Consider the following 18,754-nt stretch of genomic DNA (forward strand, 5'->3'; position numbering starts at 1 on the left):
GGGAGGGTTTAAAATATTTTCAGACAAACAGACACTGAGATAGTTTATGAACAAGATACCTGCTCTTACAAGAAACCATTAAGGGAGCACTAGAAGCAGATAGGAAAAGACAGGAGAGAGAGGTTTGGAGAAGAGTGTAGAAATGAAGACTATCAGTATGGGTAAAAAGACAGTGAGAGAAAAATAAATATAAAATAAGATATGACATAGAATCCAAAAGAAAAAATGATAGACATAGACATAGACATTACATTAAGTGAAATTAGTCAGAAACAAAAGGACAAATACTGTATTATCTCACTAATATGGACTAACTCATTTATGAGTTGAAAACACAGGTTATAAGGAGATAGTAAGAGGTTAGAGATCAGGCATTTGATGCTGAAGGAGTACAGAAGGTCCAAAATGATTGATTTTATAGATCCAGAAATGGATAGCACAACACTTTGTTATGGTAGCACAATATTGTAAATACTCTGGACAAAGTCGACAGTGAGTTTGAAAGAGGAAGGCTGGGGGCATGCATGTATGACACAAGAAGGAAAGATAGAAGATAAAGACCAGGATTGTATAACTTAGCAAAACCTAGAATGGTCAATGATCATGATTAAATATATAAATACAAGAGTGCTTTTAAAAACTCTTATATTTGCATATGGTCCTGCAACCTCATTATTGAGCATATACTTATGTGAGGGAGAACAAATGAATGTCAACACTGCAAGGTTTTGAAAACTGATGGTAAAGGGGAAAAACACAATCAAATGCAAACTAGAATCTATAGTTAACAGTAACATTGTAAGATGCTTCCATTAATTGTAACAGAGGCAATACACCAAAGCTAAATGTCTATAATTGGGGGTATAGGAGAGTGGTATGGGAGTCTTGGTGGTGGTGGTGTTGTGTGACCTTTTTATTCTATTTTATTTAATTCTATTTTTATTTTCCTTCTATCTTTTATTTTTTTAATCTTCATTTTTTTCTCCTCTTCCTCTTTCTTTGCAAGAAAAATGGAAATGCTCTCATATAGTTTGTAGTTGTGAACACATAACTATGCTATACTGGGAATCACTGATTGTTTACTTAGGATGAATTGTAAGGTGTGTGAATAAAACTGTTTAAAAAATAAGTAAAGGGATAAAAGTGCTGGAGAAAATGTGGAGAGAGGAATGTACCTATTCACTGTTGGTGGGGAGATAGACTGGTGCAGCCCATCGGGAGGGCAGTGTGGTGGTTCCACAGCAAGCGAAGTATGGGGTTGCCATATGGTCCTGCAACCTCATTACTGGGCATATACTTGGAAGAACTGAGATCAGGGACATGAATGGGCATATGCACACTAGTGTTTATGGCAACAATATTCATGATTTTCAATGGATGGAGGTAGCCTAAGGGTACATTGACTGATGAACAAAATGGTGAACTGCGGTTTACACATACAATGGAATATTGAGTGGCGGCAAAAAGTAATGAAGTTGTGAGGCATACAACTAGGTGAACAGACCTTGAGAACAGAATGTTAGAGTGAAAGAAGCCAGAAACTAAAGGACAAACATTATAATGCCTCACTAATATGGACTTACTATAATGTGCAAACTCAGAGAATTGAATCTGAGAGCATAAGTTAACAGGCTTATTGTAAAGGTTCCTAGATTGTAAGCTCTTACAGCAGTCACATCTATTTATGAGTTGTAATTGTTGTTTCTAAATTCTGAGATGCTGAGCTGTTTGTGTATAACCTGGTCATCCCTGGAACTTTGGGTATCTGTGTGACACCTGAGACTCAGAGCCAGAGTTCTGCTGCTATGAGTGTCAGCATTGCTGCATACAGCAACTGTTAAAGAAGCTGAAAAAGGGATCAGACTTCAATTAGAGATATGAACTAAATGGACTTGGTTAGGACTAAGGTAAATCAGACTAAAGGGTAAAGGATGACATTAACTGTATTTTAAAATTTCAACTTCTGTGTGAGACCAAAGGAAGAGATGTTTATTTGGTGCAAAATCTATATTTTCTGTATAATACTATCTAATATAACTTGTATGGTCAGTTTTCTCAACCACCATAATTACATGGAACCTTGAATATGGAGGAGATCTGGTTGGTTTATACAGGTTAGCATGAAGCCCCACTAGTCCCAAAGTAATTTGGGCAGAGAATAAAAGTATTTGCACAGCCCCCTTGAAAGGACTGGAGAAAAATGTGGAAATATTAAACTTCCTCACCTGTGGAATCCCTGATATTTTCTCAAGCATTGGGGACTACCAGTTTAGTAGGCCAAGCCCTCGATCTTTGGGCTTGCCCTGCTGAATCTTGTTACTGCAAAAGAGAGGCTTAGCCTACTTATAACTGTGCCTAAGAGTCACCCCCAGAGAACCCCTTTTGTTGCTCGGATATGGCCTCTCTCTTTCTAAGCTCACTTGGCAGGCAAACTCACTGCCTGCCCCACTATGCGGGTCATGATTCCCAGGGGGGTAAATCTCCCTGGAAACATGGGACATTACCCCCAGGGATGAGCCTGGACCCAGCATTGTGGGATTGAGAAAGACTTCTGGACCAAAAGGGGAAAGAGAAATAAAACAAAATGAAATTTTCAGTGGCTGAGAGATTTCAAATAGAATTGAGAGGCCATTCTGGAGGTTATTCTTATGCATTATATAGATACCCCTTTTTAATTTTTAGTGTATTAGAATAGCTAGAAGGATATACCTTCTTGAAGACGATTGTGTAACTATATAGCTTATGCTGTATAACTGATTGTAAAAAACTGTGGCTCACACTCCCTTTATCCACTGTATGAATAGATGAGTAGAAAAATAAGGACAAAATGTAAATGAATAATAGGGAGGAGGTGGGGAATGGGATGTTTTAGGTATTCTTTTTTATTTTTATTTTTTGGAGTAATGAAAATGCTCAAAAATTGACTCTGTTGATGAATGTACAACTATATGATGGTACTGTGAACAACTGATTGTACACCTTGGATGATTGTATGGTATGTGAATGTACCTCAATAAAATTGCATAAAAAATAAAATAATTAATAAGGGACTATCTCCTACTCCCAAACCAAAATCCCTAATATTAGTTTTTTACTGACTTATAAAGTAACTTTTACATATGCCTTTTCCAAATGGAACTCTTCTGATCCAAGTTAGAACCCATGGAAGGAGGAGAGAAGCTCAATCCAATAGAGTTTTACTCCTACTGAAGTAATCAAGAACATATTATTTAATTATACGAAGACTTAACATTTTTTGAATGTTTACTATATTCTAAAAAGTATTATAAAAGGTTTATGTGAATAACATTTAATTCTCAAACATGTAGTACAGAATATTTTAGCCACATTTTAAAGATAAGGAAACTAATACACCAAGAGTGACTTTATGTGCCACAATCCACATTGCTAGTAAATGGCTATGTTGTACTGAGAATCCTAAGAATATTTTCCCATGCTGTGCTTTACCACCTTTCTCAATGAATGAATGGCTGCACTACAATGAACAAGGGAAGGCTTAATACTAAGTAGACAGGATAAGTCCATACATGTTGGAATGAAAGAGAAGGGTGGGGAGAAGAAAATATAACCTGAAAGGTTACACACAAAAGGAAGTACTACAGTCAAAAGGGCACCAAACTTGGAGCATTTCCTTCAAGACTGATTTTGCTCCCACCATGCACCTAGCTTCTAAGTCTATTGATAAAAATCCTTTCCAACCTTAAAGATTTTATAAATTCTATTGAGACTTGTAATTACATGTCAAGAATTCATTCCTTCTATATCCTAGTCCATATAAGAGCTAGGCTCATCTGTCTTGTCCATTATTATATCCCTGGTATTTAGAATGGTGCATGTGACAGAGTACATGCCTGACAAAATTATTTCATTATATTTTTTATTTATTATTTTTACAATAGACTTTTCAAACATACAAAAATATACCCATGTATCCATACAGCTTCAATGATTATCCCTACAAAGAAAACTTCATTTCATATACAGTCAACTCTCTCTCTTGCAATCAGCGGATTATTTTAAAGCAAACCCAAGACCTAAAAGCCCTACAGCAATAGTTCTTAATACCTGCTGTGCCAGTTTGAATGTATTATGTCCCCCAGAAAAAGCCATGTTCTTTGATGCAATCTTGTGGGGCAGACATAATAGTGGGGATTAAGTTGGAATGTTTGGATTAGGTTGTTTGCATGGAGATGCACCCCACCCAACTGTAGATGATAACTGATGGGATATTTTCATGGAGGCATGGCCCCACCCATTCAGGGTGGGCCTTGATCAGTGGAGCCATATAAAACATGTTGACTCAAAGAGACTGAATGGAGTGCAGCTGTGAGTGACGTTTTGAAGAGGAGCAAGCTTGCTAGAGAGGAATATCCTGGGAGAAAGCCATTTTGAAACCAGAACTTTGGAGCAGATGCCAGCCACGTGCCTTCCCAGCTAACAGAGGTTTTCCGGACGCCATTGGCCATCCTGCAGTGAAGGTACCCGATTACTGATGTGTTACCTTGGACACTTTATGGCCTTAAGACTGTAACTGTGTAGCCAAATAAACCCCCTTTTTATAAAAGCCAATCCATCTCTGGTGTTTCGCATTCCGCAGCATTAGCAAACTAGAACACCTGCCCAGCCAGGAAGCAGCAATGAGAGACTGTGAAATTATAAGTCAGAAAGACATCCCTTTTCTTTACTCCTCTCTAGCTTCTGCTCTATCATTCCACATGAAACCTGGGGAGTCACAAACCTTGGTTGGCACATAGACCTGAAGTTGGCTGCCTGCCACCCGCACCCATAGCCTCTGACCCTGAAGCAGTGCCTAACTGGAGAAAGGGAGAAAAGACACTTTAATAGAAGTTCAGATATTTTATTATTAAGCTGGACTTAAAAATGGCAGAATTCAGACTCTCTATGGGATTAATAGATAATAAAATTTCTTTCAGGCATTAATGTGACCAAAAATGTTCTGAGAACTGGCCATGATTTCATTTTAGTGATAAGGAAAAACAGGGTACTGAGTAAGTTTAATGAAACAGTTTCTAATTCAAGCTTTCTGAGTCTGGCTTTCTGAATATAAAGAGTGCATGCTTAGCAAGAGGTCCCTGACTAATAATAAGAGAAGAAAGATTCAAAAGAAATTTCTCAGGACAGAAGACGAGAAACCCTACAATTATTGTCAAATTAAGGGAATATTTTTAGAGAAGACCAAAATGTATATATTGTCCTGAGAAAGATGGATCTTTTCCTAGGCTTTAATACTAAATAGGAATGTTGCGACTTGGAGTAAAGTTAATAAAAAGTGGATCTCCTTGTTGCAATTTCCTATTTTATTTTCTATAAAATCAAAATATGAGATGACTACTCAGGGACTACCACTTAAACAAAAATTATCTGCTAAAAAAAAAGAGTGCTATATTAAAGCAGAAAGAGGATGACTGTAGTGTAGAGATAGCACACAGTCAAAGCCCTGCAAACTTTGTTTCTTCCAAACCAGGTGCATCAGCCACATCTCTACCTGTCTAGCTGGACCCAGAATGTGTATTCTAGAACATAACGAATTCTACAGTTCTTTGTATTATATCTAAAACCACACTTCTTGTTTCTGTCACAAAAAAGCAGAAGAGTTTCAGTTCTTACATTAGTAAAGATTGCAAACTCAGACTCAGACATTTGACAGTGTGCAGGCCTTTGCAAAACTTTTATTGCTCCCCTATCCACCAGTCTCCACCTGGTGCCTCATCTGTTGGTAGAGACAATTGCACCTAACATGTCTCTAATCTAAAAATACTTGAAGTTCTTAAAGTTCTTTAGACTCTGGCTTCAAAACAATTTCCACGGAAGAAAGTGCACACAATAAGACATGCATGATCATAAAGTTAAGTCAAGAAAAAAAAAATCAGCATCCAGAGTCACCCATAGGTAGGAAATTTCTTCCAGGCACTCAATTTCATTTTGGATCCAATTATTACCTACCAATGTAATATCACCAATCCACATATACCAAATTCATAATCTATCAGTTCCCATTGATACTTATAAAAATTCCATCTTCTTAGAGTCCAATTATCTTCAAAAACTTACCCATGGGAATTCAATGATATAAACTCCTTTTAGCCTTTCAGATAACACAGAAGCCCTGATCTCAAAGAAATTACAATAGAGAAGAAGAAAGTAAATATATGACATATGAATGCAAAAAGTGTTATACACACCATGGTGTAAGTATTTAGAAGTTACAATAAAACACAAATGAGGGAATTAGTTCTATTAGGGCTCAAGATAAATGTGGAGATTGGCAAAGTTGTATATACAGTAGCATGGAGAAAATAACTTATTAGAAAAACATTCCTTTAATAGCAGGGATTTCAAGCTTGTCGGGATATAGGGCTTCCAAATCACATCTTTTAAGCAATCTACAATTCTGAACCAAATACCAAATAAGGTAGGCCATTAGTAGGGTAAAAAATGATGATTATTAGGAAGACATAGTTCAACAATATTAGAAACTGATCAGACAGGTAACTGAAGGTAATTTCAAGAACAAAATAATAAGAAACAAACAGGTGCTTAAGACATGAAGAGCATACTGACCTTCAAACAAAAAAAAAACATAGGAAAAGAAACTAGTTGTCACATTATTAAAATTTGCAACAATTCTGAGACATGATTGTTTTTAAAATTTAGTCCATAAAATTTACAAACTAGGCCAGATGAATTTTTCAAAGGCAAAGTAAAATACATTTAAATGCAGTAAAGTCAGGAAGAAAACGAAAGATCAGTAAAGAAGAGGTTTTGCAGACAAAGTCTTTGGAGTTAAAAGAAAATATGTCCAGGAAAAATGTCATCTTCCTACCTGGAAAGGAAACTGATAATAGGGTGTACAAAAACATAAAGATTTCTAAGTTTTTATGTTTTTATTTGATTTTTTTTTAAAAATCAATTATTACCAGTTAAGAAGAAAAGGCAGCTTATTATAAGAGTTAGAAAAGTGAAACCTGGGGTTATGAAAGAAGCATTCAGGAATGTTAATTAAATCACAATGAAGTTAAAATGATGTGGCTTATTCATTTTATTAGGGTACTTAACAGCTACTGGTTAGTTTGAGAACCCTTGTGGAGGTCAAAAGTTCCCAGAGATGAGTAAAAGTTACTGAATTATCTGTTTATTAATCAAAAGGTAAAAGGAGAGCCCTATAATTAAGTAACTGTCACCTGGACTTCAATACCCAGGAAGAGGAGTGAAAATCATTAAACAATCTATTTGCAATCACAGAGGACTGAGAACAGAATAGACCCTGACATGCCTTTCAGAAAACAATTTTGTTTCATGATGAAGAGACAGAAAGGATAGATAAGAGGGACTTTAAGAGATGTAGCCTATGTGGATTTAGCAAAACATTTTTATCTTAAATCAAAAATTGGTTGAATTGTTGACCTCAAAAGCTGCAGTAGAGTATATGGTATGAATGCAGTCTTTGATACTATTAGAATCTATTGAATCTAATAACAAAATGAACTTTGTTTACAGAACTAAATGTTCCTTAAACAGTAAAGATTTCTGAGACGTTTCCATCTACAGTCACAAATAATTTAGCCTCTTTTGATGAGAATATAGGTGATTTTGTCCAATTTTACAGGACTGTCATGATTTTGAAGTAGACTATATGGTTCCCTTTTTCAAGGCAGTACATCCATACACATAAATAACCTTATCAATCACCTCTTAAAAATGCCTGCAGGAGAAGAAAACTTGCCAAAGTAATTCCTTGTCTCTTATAGTGAATGAAAGACTGAATCTTGGCTGCCAATTTACCCTATTAATGTGTTTGTTATAATTTCTTTAGGATGAATTTGATGAGTACCATAACCTACCATGAAAAAGAAAAATCCTCTATCCTCCCAAATGTGATATCAATTCATTTGGTATTTTCTCAGAATTGGATGACATTATTTTTCTCAACTACCTGCAGTCCTCAGATATAAATGTCATATATGAAGATCTTAGTGTTTTTCAAAACTGATAACTGCTATATTCCATTTTTTCTGAAGAAAGTGGCTAGCAAATTAAGATTGAAGCATTCATCAGGATTTGACTTTATATAGAAGCCCTCTTGGATAAATACAGTTATTTAGTGTTGAACCATATCCTTTAAAGCTTTCACAAACCCATATCACAAAATTACTCCTAAAATATGAACTGGTAGAAATAAAATGTAAAAATAGCAAATTTTCAAAAGAAAATTGTATACAGAAGAAAACAATAATGGTCCATAATCCCTAACATTTCTATAATACCTATTTTTCACTGAAAAGAAATAAATAGGTAAAATGCAAATAAAAAATAAAAGTTTACCAAATATCTTTCCCTAAAATTAAACATATTAGTTTTTCACGTAACTTTCCAGAAATGTATTGTGCAAAACCAACATCAGTACATATTTTATTGATTCAATTCTGCTGATAAAATACATATTACTGTGTTTCTAGGTATTTTTATGTAATAATTATGTGCAATTGCTCCACATTAGCATATATAAATCTGCATCATTTTGATTGCTACATAATATTCCATGGTGTATGTACCATAATGAATCAACTAGTCCTTTATTCATGACTATTTAAATTTTAAAATTGACTTTGCATTGAAAAAAAAAATCCATTTCTAAATTTAGATCAAGAATTGGACTTACAATGTAAGCTTAATTTTTTTAAAAAAGTTGTATGGAGCCAAAAGTGTGTGAGGCTTGTCGGCTGTCCCTGTGAGCCACAGGGGGTGGAAGTAGGTGGGAGACCCATAAGATAGGTAAAAAGAGAAGAAATGTCATCAAGGAAGAGAAAATTTCAGTTAAGGGGATGAGACAGAAGGATTATTTGAAAAAAAGAGGAAGGCAAAGTAAAGCTTGATCAAGGGAGTGGAGTCTCACCGTAACTGGGAAATGGCTGATAGACAGGAAACAGGTGGTATAGGAAAGGGAAGGCCTGAGCTGAAAGCAAATGAGAATACTGAGAATCACACTTTCTTTATTCATGAACAGTGAATGAGGTTTTAAAAACTATCTTATATAGAAGAAAACAGCACCTCTCTAAATTTTCCCAGATCATTAATTTCTCCAACAGTATTTCCTATCATACAAACCCAAGCGCAAACACTCGTGTGATGAATGGAACAAATTGAAACTAAGGTTCTTGCAGCTATAAAATCAAATGATATAATAAAATTCAACGTAATATATAAATATAATTATAGTATTTACTTAAATTTTCATTAATCACTGTATTAGCTTGCAGTAGAGAAACAGAAACAACAGGATATATAAATGTATATTAATAATAAAAGATCTATTATATGAATTGGCTCACATGACAGTGGGGAGCAGCAAGTCCAAATTCTATAGCACAGGCCACAAGTAGGGCACTCTGATGAAGGTTTCCAAGAATTACCCAGGAGAATTTGCCTGGGTGAAGTAGAGATAGAAATTCTTTCTGACTGCTGAAAACATCATTTCCTCCTCTAAGGTCTTCAAATGATTGTATGAAACTTCTCTCATTGCTTGAGGTAATTATCTTTCTTGATTGTAGATGTAATAAGTCAGAGATGCAATCAACTGATTGATGATTTAAGTCCACAAAATATACTCACAGTAACAATCAGGCCAATGCTTGCTTGACCAAATAACTGGACAGCAAAACCTAGACAAGTTGACCTATTGTCAACTTTACACCCATACACACTTCCTTAAACTATACTTAATCTCTAAATAAAAATAATTACACTCATATTTTTGCCTAACATAATTCAACCATCCTGTGTACAACTGGAAATGTACTAATCCTTTCCCCAGAAGAGAATGCAAGTCCTTGGGTAATATTCACACTTAAACTTGATATCTGTTGGTTCAATACTCTGGCATAAAGTTAAAACTCATGTTACGTGACAAGAGGATAAGATAGGCTTTATGTATATATACAAATATATTCATAACAAAACAAGGAAGAAACAATTGTAACCTTTAAAGTCCTCATTTCTACAGCTGGTCATATGGTCATAGTTCATTTTTATACCACTTTCTTCCAAGACTGAGTCTATATTTCCTTTACCCTCGGCAAGCATGTTAGCTGGTCATAGTTTCCCTGGTGGAGTAATTCAAACCTTCATTCCTAAAGGGTCTGTGCCATTAGTAGTGCTGCCTGGATAGGGTTGTTGCAGTTTTCCATTGCCATTAAACATAGACCATGGCAGTATTCCAGGCAAACTCTTCTTTACCTCCGTTGTGTAGCAGAAGTCCTGTTTCCCCTTGATAATCGGGATCAATCACCCCCAGCCAGTATAGTAATTCTCTTCTTTGCCTGTTGATTCAGAAGCATGAGAAGCCCAAAGTGGCCAGGTGGCAGTCTTAAACTCCAATTCGATGGAATCAATATTGTGTCTCCTGGTGGAAGAACTACTCCTTTTGGAACTAAGACCCGTAGAACAGCAGTTTGTGGTGATTTGAAATTGTATGTATCCCAGAAAAGTATGCTTTAAAAGTTAATCCATCCTGTGGGTCTGGACCCATTGTAAGTAGACTCTTTTAGTGAGCCTACTTAAGGTGTGACTCACCACATTCAGGTTGGGTCTGCATCCTCTTGCTAGAGTCCTTTATAAGAGAATGAAATTGACAAAAAGAAAGAAAGCCACATAAGCAAGAATCTGAATGGAGGAAAAAAAAAAAAAACAGAAGAAAAGGGAGAGACTAGCAGACACCTACATGTGCCTTGCCATATGACAGTCATCCAGGATTATCGGCAGCCAGTCTTCAGGTAGAGAGCATCATCCTGATAAGGCCTTGATTTGGACATTTTCAAGGCCTCAAAACTGTAAGCTTATAAGCTAATAAAATCTCATTGTTGAAAGCCAACCCATTTCTGCTATATTGCTTTCAGCAGCTTAGCAAACTAAAACAAGCTTAACATCACAGGGACAGGAAGCAAAAGCTTTTCTAGTGGATCACTAGGGGTAATAGTGAGTAGTGCCATTCCCATTTCCATTTCTTGATTCCTGGACCTGTGAATCCTGGCTATGGGAGAATGGACACTTATTTATAGCACATTCAGCTTCCAAGAGAACACTGCTCTAGCCTTGCAAAGTAGTACCACCCAATTGATGCCATAATTGAGTCTTTAAAAGGCCTTTCCACCATTCTATCAATCTGGATGCTTCAAGATGATGGGGAACATGGTAATAACAGTGAATCCCATGCATGTGCCCATTCCTGTACTTCAATTTGCCATGAAATAGGTTCCCTGATCAGAAGCAATGATGTGTGGAATACCATGATGGTGAATAAGGCATTCAGTAAGTCCAAGGACAGAGTTTAGGCAGAAGTATTACATGCAGGGAAAGCAAATCCATATCTGAAGTATGTGTCTATTCCAGTTAGAGCAATATCTTGCCCCTTCCATTATGTAAATGCCCAGTGTAACCAACCTGCCACCAGGTAGCAGACTGCTCACTTCAGGGAAAGGTACCATATTGGGAAATGAGTGCTGGTCTCTGCTGCTAGCAGATTAGGCACTCAGCAGTGGCTGTAGCCAGGTCAGCTTTGGTGAGTGTAAGTCCATGTTGCTGACACCATGCAATGCATAACTTCCATCTCTACTACCACGGACACCTTTTTCATGAGTCCATTAGGCAATGAAAGGAGTGGCTCGGGAAAGAGGCCAACTAGTATCTACAGAAGGGTCATGCTATGTACTTGATTATTAAAATATCCCTCTGCTGAAGTCACCCTCCTGTGAGATTCTCATAGGACACACACATACATACACACAAACATTTCTCCTTTCAAGCAAAATCAGCAACCAGGTGCATTGATCGAAGTTCTGCCAACAGGAAGGATTTCCCTTTATCACTGTCTTCCACGGATGTCCCAAAAGGGGGCTGTAATGCTACAGTTGACCATTTTCAGGTGGTACACATAAATTGTGGCAGAACCATCTTAAACCAGGTCTGAGTTTCCTTTGCTCGGTTAACTGATCTTAGGGAACTCCTCAAGAGGCTATAGATATGGGCTGGGAAAGAGAAGGTAATGTGGCAGGAGATAGGACCATCAGCATTTGGGCCACTTCCTTGTGTAATTTACTTATACCTTCAGGGCATGTTTGGGCGTGATCTCATATATACCACCTCCATTTGGTGATGGAGTGCTGCTATGCATGTCCAATTTTATGGTTTGGTGGGTCAGGTAACACCCAATTCATGATGGGCAACTCATGTCTCATGGTAACTTGGTTCATGGTTAAGTTTTCACTCTCTACTAAGCTCCAGTAGCAGGTAAAAAGTTGTTTCTTGAAAGGAGAATGGATATCTGGAGAGGTTGGTGGGAATTTTTCCAAAATCCTGAGGGTCTATCCTGTGATTCTTCTTTAAGGGTGTGCCAAAGTCACCAACACCATCTGTATTTGTCAGTGAAACATTCAGCACCATTAGATCTGCTAGATCTTATGACCTAAGTGGCAGAGCAGCTTACACAGCAGCCTGGACCTGTTGGAGGGCCTCTTCTTATTCTGGGCCCCACTCAAAATTAGCAACTTTTTGGGTCAGTTGGTAAAGGGACCAGAGTAACACATTGAAGTGAGGAAAATTTTGTCTCCAAAATTCAAAGGAGCCAACTAGGAACTGTGTCTCTTTTTTGGTTGTAAGAGGGGCTAGAAACAATAGCTTTTCCTTCACTTTGGAAGGGATATCTCAACATGCCCCAAACCACTAGACACCTAGAAATTTCACTGAGCTGGAAGGCTCCTGAATTTTTATTGGATTTATCTACCATCCTCTGATATGCAAAAGCATTACAAATAAGTCTAGAGTAGTTGCTAACTCTTGCTCACTGCATCCAGTCAGTATAATGTCCTCAATATAATGGACCAGAATGATGTCTTGTGGAAGGGAAAGGTGATCAAGTTCCCTTCAGACAAGATTATGACATGGGCCTGTAGGTAGTACAGTGAAGGTATATGCTTGTCTTGCCAACTGAAAGAAAACCATTTCAAGTGTTGTTGTTTTTTTTAATTGAGAAAAAAAGCATTTGTCAGATCAATAGCCACATACTAGGTACGAGGGGATGTGTTGGTTTACTCAATTAATGACACCACATTTGAAACAGTAGCTGCAATTTTAGTCACCAAATAGTTAAGTTCATGATAGTCCACTGTCATCCTCTAAGATCCATCTGTTTTCTGCATAGACCAAACAGGAGAGTTGAATGGGCATATGGTCAGAATTACTACCCCTGTATCCTTCAAGTCCTTGATGATGGCACTAATCTTTGCAATCCCTCCAGGAATGTGGTATTGCTTTAGATTTACTATTTTGCTAGGTAGAAGCAGTTCTAGTAGTTTCCAATTGGTCATTCCCACCAAAATAGTTCTCACCCCCCAAATCAGAGACCCAGTGTGGGGATTCTGCCAATTGCTGATTATGTCTATTCCAATTATGTTTTCTGGAACTGGGGAAATAACTACTGAATGGGTTCAGGGGCATACTTGATTCACTATGAGGTGGATCTGAGCTAAAACTCTATTGATCACCTGACCTCCATAAGACCCTACTCTGATTGGTAAACCACTGAGACATTTTGGGTCTCCCATAATTAATGTCAGTTAATTATCTGTTATATTATTAAATAATCCCCCAAATGTCTGATCATTTCCTTTTCCCCAATTCACAGTCACTCTGGCAAAAGGCAATAGGACCCTGTGAGGAAGGCTGGGAGGTAAACCAACAATATAAATTTGGGGCAGTAGAGATGGGTTCATTCCCAAGGGGACAGACCCAGCCTTCCCGCCATTCAAGGGATACTTTGTCTATAAACTGTCTGGGAATTGATTGAGTGCCTGTAACTCTGTTTATGTGATTCAAGTTAGATTTTTTGTTTTCTTCACTAAGAACCCTTCTGCTTATACAGATCAAGTAAGAATTTCATAGACTTCCTATCTATTTCACTTCTAGGTACCCCATGATCTATTAGCCAATGCCATATGTCTCTGCAAGTCAGACTATTCAGATTACTGCTTTGACTCTGCTGTCCATTATGGCAGTCAAGCCTACCTTGTCTTTGGCAATTAAGTGCTGCTACTTGGCTCCTGCCAACCCAGCTATGATCAACCCCATTGTGTTTAAGGATCCAAGTTCAGTGGCAGCAGTTCCCACAGTAATATATGACCTACAGAGAAGAGCAACCAGAGAGCCCTTCAGGGATGATGGAGCTGCTCTCCCAAATTTAATCCTCACAGTCCTGGTGAAAGGTGTACTCACTGTACATTCCTGGGGTGGATGAGCAGGTCTTACATGATAAATCCTCTGTAACATTCCAATCTCTGTAAGCCTTTGGGTCCACTTATCCACACTATATCAGGGAAAGTCTATCCTTTCAACATCAGGTAATATAGGCCAACTTTTTGTCCATGTTTCAGCCAACCACCTGAATAAACTGTTAGAGGTCTTTCTAACCACTCGAGCTAAAACACGGAATCCAGAATCCCTGCTTATTGGGTTAATATCAGTAAATTCAGCCTGATCCAACCTTATATTCCTTCCACCACTATCCCACAGCCTTAATATCCATTCCCACACATATTCCCTTGATTTCTATCCCTATAAATTGGAAAAATCCTGTGGTTTCTTTGAATGTAGCACACCTCATAGGTTGCACTTTGTATCTCTTTTGGGACTTCAGTGTAGTTATAGGGCTAAGGGAAAAGAAGGGTAGTGGGGGTGGGTCATGGAAGGAATTATCAGTGTCTTGGAAGCCAAGTACCTCAGGGTATTCAATTACCATTTCATCTGGTACAAAGGGGTTAATCTCCAATGGAGTTGTGAGGGGTATTTCCTCAGGGGAGACAATTACAGGTTTATAAGGAACAAGATGGGTTAATCTCTTCAAGTGAAGGCAGGATGACTGAATCCCTAGGGCAGACTAGAAGTTCAGTGACTGATTCCACAGGGCAGGTCATTACAGATTTACCTGGGAAAGAAGACTCAGCAGAACCTAGGGTTTCAGTGTCCCTACTGTCATTGTGATAAGCTCATATGTCCACATTCCAATTTTCAGGATCTCATTCCTTTCCCAGCAATGCCTTCCCTTTAACAGCAGACACCCTGCAAGTTTGGGAATTCAATTTACATTGTAATTCAGCTACTGACACAATGACATTCTGGGTCTGGTTTTCATAAATCTCAAGTCTGCAGCTACAAGAAATAAGAGTTTTATTCAGAGCACACACAGAAACATCTATGTCTTTCATGCGGCACTTGAGCTGGGAATTTGAAATTTTGCGCTCATCCCTTTCTTTAACAACTGTATCTTCATATTTAGGGACAGCTAGCCAACATCACTCTAATTTTTAACTCCACAAAACTGTGTTAAGGTATCAAATACACTGTCTCCCAGAGCCTTCCCTCATATAAACATTTGAGTAGCAGTATCCAATGGTGATATTTTGTGTATCTCTATTGCCAATAAACACCATGGACTATCACTGCTATCTTGATCATTGGAAATAGAGTCATTAATGGCTTTTAATCAAATCAGATTTGAGAACCAATTCCCAAAAAAACAGAATCAACTCAGAAATCTCATCCTTATGATTCTGTTTTTCAAGACCACTCTCAATACCAAAATCTGTATTAGTCAGGATTCAGTCCAGATACAGAACCAAAAGGATATATACACATATATTATTAATATGAGATTTATTATAGGAATTGGCCCATGTGGCAGTGGGGATTAGCAAGAATTCTGTAGGGCAGGCTACAAATCAGGAACTCTGATAAAGGTTTTGAGAAATTGCTCAGGAGAAGCTGGCTGGCTAAAGTAGAGATAGAAATTCTTCCTTCTGACTTCTGCAATCATTAGTTCTATCTTGAAGGCCTTCTACTGTTTGGATGAGACTTCTTTTATTGCTGAAGGAAATTATCTTTCTTGACTGTAGATGTAATCAATCATGGATGCAACCAACTGACTAATGATTTAAATCTATGAAATACCCTTACAGTAACAATCAGGCCAATGCTTGCTTGACCAAATAACTGGACAGCATAACCTAGCAAGTTGACAAGTCTTCTTAACCATCACAATCACCATGGCATTCTCATTAACCCTTGTAGAAAAACTGTTAATCCACCAGAGTTAAATTCAAGTGTATAAACATTGTGAAAAGAGAAGTTACAAGTCAAAATGGAATTTAATTACTAGATCTGTGGAAGAAGAAATCATTTTGGCATGAATACCATAAGAATTCCAAGTATATTATGCATGCTATCACTGCTTTTAGTAAAAACAAGAAAGAAATATTTAGAAAACACTTACAGTGAAACATCCCAGGAGCACAATAAAAAAAAAAGAAAACTGGTCATGTGGGCCAAATGATTTATTTGAATTTAATTAAAGCTCCTTTCTTCAACACTTTTTTCTGTGAAATCCAAGAATCTCTATGACATATTCAGATATTAACTGTAAAATAATCATATAATATCTCAGGAAGGTAATCTTTAACTATGAGGAATATGGTGACCCAACAGAATGTAAACAGTTTTTATTAAGTAAATTTATATTTGAAATTAATTATAGTGTATGTTTACCACAGTGAATTTAATTTATTAAATATCACAAATCAACTCATCAATCCTACGTTAACTAAGCCACTTCTCATCATAAAGAGAAGTCTTATCTGTAAGTAAGAAAGCTCAGCACCCAGATTTCTTTTTGCATTCTGCTCAAAATAAAGTGTACTTTTAACATATTCAAATTCAAACATGACACAAAGCTTCAGTATCCTACATTCTATAATAATCACCAGCATTGGCAAATGAAGGGTCTGAACACCAATCAATTTTATTAACTGCTATTATACATTACTGAGGAGAATTTAAGACATTCTGAAGCTCGAGATTACTTGAGAGTACAATCAGTTACCGTGTGCCAGTTTGAAATGGTTATGTGCCCCAGGAAAGACTATGTGCTTTAATGCAATCTTGTGGAGGCAAACTTATTATGGGGGATCTTTTGATTAGGTTGTTTCCATGGAGGTGTGACCCATCCAACTGTGGGTAAGACCTTTGATCAAATATTTCCATGGAGATGGAACCCTGCCCATTCAGGGTGGGTCTTACTTAGATCACTGGAGTCCTTAAGCGAGCTGAGAACCCACACAGACTCAGATGCTTGGAGATGCTTGGCGATGCAGACAAAAAGACATTTGGAGATGCTAAGCTAAGAGATGAAGCTTGGAGTTTTCACCAGAGAAGCTAAGAGAGAACTCCCAGATGTTTACGTGCTAGGTTGAAACTATTATGGACCCCAGAAAAGCCATGATCTTTTAATCCAATCTTGTTGGATAGAATCTTTTGATTGACTGTCCCCATGGAGATGTGACTCACCCAACTGTGGGTGAGACCTTTGATTAAATGAGTTCCATGGAGATGTGGCCCCCACCCATTCTGGGTGGGTCTTAATTAGATTTCTGGAGTCCTTTAAGAAAACTCACTGAAACAAGGAGCTCAGAGAAGCTGAAAGAGACATTTTGGAGAGAAGCTAAGCTACGTAATCCAGAATTTGCCCCCGGGAGAGGTTAAGAGACAATGCAGATCCAGATGCTTAGAGATGCTAAACTAGGAGATGAAGCCCAGAGTTTGCCCCAGAGTAGCTAAGAGAGGATTCCCAGATGCTTAGAGAGAAATGCCCCAGAAGAACCAAGCAGAGAGCTAAGAGAAGCTAAGAGAGACAGAAGCCCAGAGATATCTTGTAGAAAGTCATTTTGAAGCAAAACCCATGAGCAAAGGACCAGCAGATGTCAGCCACATGCCTTCCCAGCTGACAGAGGTGTTCCGTATACTATCGGCCTTTATTCAATGAAGGTATCCTCATTTTGATGCCTTAGTTTGGACACTTTTATGTCTTAGAACCATAAATCTGTAACCTAATAAATCGTATTTATAAAAGCCAATCCATTTCTGGTATTTTGCATAATGGCAGCTCTAGCAAACGGGAACACTTAGAGAGAGAAACACCCCCACGAGAACCAAGCAGAGAGCTGAGGGAAGCTAAGAGAGACAGAAGCCCAGAGACATTTTGGAGAAAGCCATTTTTAAACAAAACCCTGGAGCAAAGGACCAGCAGACGTCAGCTACATGACTTCCCAGCTGACAGAGGTGTTCCAGATGCCATCAAACATTCTTTACTGAAGGTATCCTTTTGTTGATACCCACACAGACCTTAGTTTGGACACTTTTATGGCCTTAGAACTGTAAATTTGTAACCTAATAAATCCCCTTAATAAAAGCCAGTCCATTTCTTGTATTTTGCATAACAGCAGCTTTAGCAAATAGAACATGTAGGAAGCAACCGAAAAGAAACTGCTGAGGAATTAAAATTCTGGACAGCAAGGAAAAGACGTGAAAGTCAAATTTCAGTCCTTAGTTTGAGACAAACTGACAATATACTAATACATAATGGTTTAAACATATATATATATAATGATCCCAGTATTGTGCAACACACACACATACACACACACACAGATAACTGTAGGATGGATATACTAAGACTGCTAAGACACATATCCATATTTACATAGATATTCACGTCATCAAATGCTCTCACTTTCTAGATGCTCATGAACTTAAACTAAAAATAATGAGATATTTGATAAATAAGAAAGGAAGACTCGATTGAAGGTAAAAATGTTTAACTGAAGAACTAGGATTA

At 37.5% G+C, this 18,754-nt stretch overlaps 1 protein-coding gene across 4 annotated transcripts in view; it reads right to left on the minus strand.

Annotated features, from left to right (window-relative positions):
* The window catches only part of GPC5 (glypican 5), a 1,661,658-nt gene that overhangs the window by 1,210,797 nt on the left and 432,107 nt on the right, over positions 1-18,754 (minus strand). The gene's annotated exons all lie outside the window — the stretch shown is intronic.

Source organism: Choloepus didactylus, chromosome 12, assembly GCF_015220235.1.
Source record: "Choloepus didactylus isolate mChoDid1 chromosome 12, mChoDid1.pri, whole genome shotgun sequence".
Classification (NCBI taxonomy): Eukaryota; Metazoa; Chordata; class Mammalia; order Pilosa; family Megalonychidae; genus Choloepus; species Choloepus didactylus.